Genomic DNA, 3,628 nt, shown 5'->3' on the forward strand with positions numbered 1-3,628 from the left:
TATCATTCTGATTCAGTTGGCATTACTTTTTTCTCTCATCATATTGCAATACCTATTTTCGAAGTTAAGAATCCAAAATAGGTATAGTACAATGGGGCCACATTTATACACACCTGTGTAAATGTTGTACCTGTTATTAGACCTACAGTCTGAAGGGAATTAAATCACCTAAAATAAATATAATTTAATACCCCTTTATCCTAATCTGTATTTAATCGTTTTATTCAACCTTCCATGATAATAATCCGTACAAATGTTGCATTGAGCTACTGGAGTGGAAACTAACGGATTTGACTCGAGGTCGGTGCTGTGTTTGTAATAGTGCATCGCGTGAGCGCCCTCCCAGTAATCAATCAGAAGGCTCTTCATCCGGCAGAAGGCTGCTGCTTCGCTCTCTCTGATACGGTATAGAAGGCTTGACATCATAGGCTGTGGTCTACTCCGCTCTTAAGGAATCACTTCTAATTGCATTTTCTTATTATATGAAGTATAGCCAATTGGTAGGCTACTATTTTCCATCGACGTCCTGGGTCCACTTGCTGTACAAACCTGCGACATTTCTTAATATCGTCTTTGATTTTCTTCAGTTTACGCCTTGAGAGGGAGCGGAAGGTAAAATAATGCTTGTGGATAATTTATTTTAGGCAGAGGTCACCTGGATGTTGAACGTTTCTATAGGTTTTGAAAATAAAACTATGTTGCATGGCATCAGCTAATAGAAAAGTATTTAAATTGTTTTTGGCTTTATTAATAATAGATAGCCTACTCTCCTCTTTAGCAATAGGATATCGGCAGTGCATTTTGTGGCTAATGTGGCTAGACATGTAGGATGTAATGTATGCAGTGTATTCAATCTCGAACATGAGTTAGTGAATGAAACAAGCGTAGCATTTAGAGATCTGTTCTGAGACGCATGAAGTTCAACTTATTATGGGAACTTGTAGCGGTTCTGTGGTGCAATGCACCCCGGTAAGTCTACCATGTGCGTATGGTTAAAGTGCATGGAAGATATTCTGCTCATCTATTACTGTTTAGTAGGGCATTTACTATGCTTGACAGACCACGTGTGTGAGTTATGACTGTCATGTGGTTGTTTTATGTTATTGCTAGGTGGTGGCATAATTTTAGCCAGGGGACACTACAAATATCAAGGTAAAGGGAAGCAATGTGCTGCTGACCTCCAATATATTTTCTTTCAGCACATGGCCGATTGAGGATGTATGTCATATGAAGTCTAAATTCTGCATTGTGAAGACTAAGATTCCCTATCTAAAAATACATTCAACATCCTCTACCATGCCTGCACCTGACATGGTGGATGGCAAACTCTCTGGTTCCCGCTGTGCCATAGAAGGAGTGTCTATTAAGGAGCTCTTTGCCCTTCTGGTCCTGAGTCTCCTACTGCCTTCAGTAGCAACAACCAGCTCAAAATCTGTCACCTGCCACAAAACCTGTTTGTGCGCCAGCAACATCGTTAGCTGCTCCAAGATGAACCTGACCAGCATCCCCATGGCTTTTCCTCGCTACACTGCTGTGCTGGACCTTAGCTTCAACCAAATCAGTAAACTGAAAGCTGAATGGACCTCTGTCAAGCTCAGCATGCTGCACAGCCTCCTGCTCAGCCACAACGGCCTCACCTTCCTCTCTTCCGAGGCCTTCCTATATGTCACACGGTTGCGCTACCTGGACCTTTCCTCAAATGGCCTGAAAATTCTGGAGGAGTTCATCTTCGAGCCCCTGGAGCACCTGGAAGTGCTTCTGCTTTACAACAACTACATCTCCCAGATTGACCGCACTGCCTTCTCCAGCCTCAACAGCCTGCAGAAGCTCTACCTCAGTCAGAACCAGATCCAACGCTTCCCCCTGGAGCTGGTCAAAGAGAGGAATCGGCTGGAGAAGCTCACTCTGTTGGACGTGTCCACCAATCGGCTCAAACTACTGCCCATACAGGAGCTCCAGGTCCTGCCTGCCTGGATCAAGAATGGCCTCTACTTCCACAACAACCCGCTGCCCTGCAGCTGTGAGCTGTACAGCATGCTGGCCCGCTGGCACCGCCAGGAGCTCAGCTCTGCCACTGATTTCAGAGATGACCACACCTGCCTCCTCCCAGGCACACAGAAGGAGAAGGCACTCACCCTGGAGCTGAACAAGGTCCATCTGAATTGCAGCGCAGTGACCATTTTAGACGAGGAGGCCTACCTTGAGCAGTTCATAAGACTGGGCTGTGACACTAGGCAGAGGTACATGCTGAAGAGCTGGGTCCTTCCCGGCAATGTGCAGTTGTCTTCTGGTAACCAGAGTTCCAGGGTCCTCAGCGACGGCAGCCTGCAGGTCGGCCCCATCACGCTCGAGGACTCTGGGATCTACACCTGTTACGCAGTGGGGGAATCTTTAACGAGACCCTGTATGTGACTGTGTTAGTGCACAACGCCACTCAGGCTGGAGGGCAGGAGGGCATGAAGACGGCCTACACCACATTGGTGGGCTGTCTGGCCAGTGCGATGATGGTGCTCATCTACCTCTACCTCACACCCTGCAGCTGCATCTGCTGCCCGGGCCAGGGCCTGGACAAGAGAGCCCCGGGGGACAGCCTTCACTCCTCCATCCTTAGCGTCTCTCCCACACATGAGGACACAGGCCCGGAGGGGGGCGGAGGTGGAGAGGGTGCCTTTGACAAGCCTCCCTTTAACAGGCATGCCACCTACCTGGACCCAAAGGGCCTGCTGGAGCAGAATGGGCGACTGAGCCCATGTGGGGAGGAGGATGAGGAGTGGCAGGAGGAGGACAGAGGGAGGCAGGAACAGAGAAGGAAGTCAGACGCAGAGTCTCTGAGCTCTGTGTACTCGGACACCCCTATTGTTGTGTGAGATGGTGTTTCGCTTCAACTGGAGGATCTTCCACATAAAAACACTGGGGGGAGGGTGGAGGATGGGTGACTCAGCTGCCTCAGTATGACTGTATTTTGATGTTTTATCCATTTTCCATATGTAGAAATTCAATAGGGTAAGTAGCTTTACGTAGTGGGATTACACTATCTTGTCTTTTTATAAAACAATAACTTTCAACCAAATGAGGATTAATTCTCACTAATTTATTCTGTAGCAATCTATGTGTTCATCAAATGCTTCATCCCTTTGTGTTAGAATACCAATATTGTTGATTCTTTCCAGTGACAAGGGGCACAAATACGTTATGAGTTGTAGCTGAATGTATGCAACCAACAGAAGCAGCATTGAAGTGTATTCACTTGAATAGACTCAACATTGCTCCAATACATATGTACTGCTGTGACGCCTGGATCCCCAGGCTAATAATAGTCTCTGTCACTTAGTCATTATTGGGGCGGGGGGCTAATGGGGCAGTGTGGGACAGAAAGGATATGTGTTAGCAGCCAGGCCCAGTCCTACCAAAGGGAGTTGCTGTGAAAATCCACTGAGTACTTCTGGGCATGGGTTCAAGTCCAGCAGCCAGTAGTACAGCTAATACGCTAGCCTACTTAGCACCCCTGCCGCAGTTGAGCTTGGGAAGGAAACACAACTCTTAGCACTGGAACAACAGATATTCTGCTGTCATTCTTGTATTGCTAAACAGACACAACTACGATTAAGGACTGATGTAGGAGGTATGA

The 3,628-nt window shown here is 47.2% G+C and overlaps 1 pseudogene; it reads left to right on the top strand.

Annotated features, from left to right (window-relative positions):
- Positions 1-416: 416 nt before the first annotated feature.
- On the top strand, positions 417-3,311 carry LOC124004318 (annotated as a pseudogene).
- The last annotated feature ends 317 nt before the right edge of the window (positions 3,312-3,628 follow it).

The sequence above is a fragment of the Oncorhynchus gorbuscha genome, linkage group LG18, assembly GCF_021184085.1.
Source record: "Oncorhynchus gorbuscha isolate QuinsamMale2020 ecotype Even-year linkage group LG18, OgorEven_v1.0, whole genome shotgun sequence".
In the NCBI taxonomy this organism is placed as follows: Eukaryota; Metazoa; Chordata; class Actinopteri; order Salmoniformes; family Salmonidae; genus Oncorhynchus; species Oncorhynchus gorbuscha.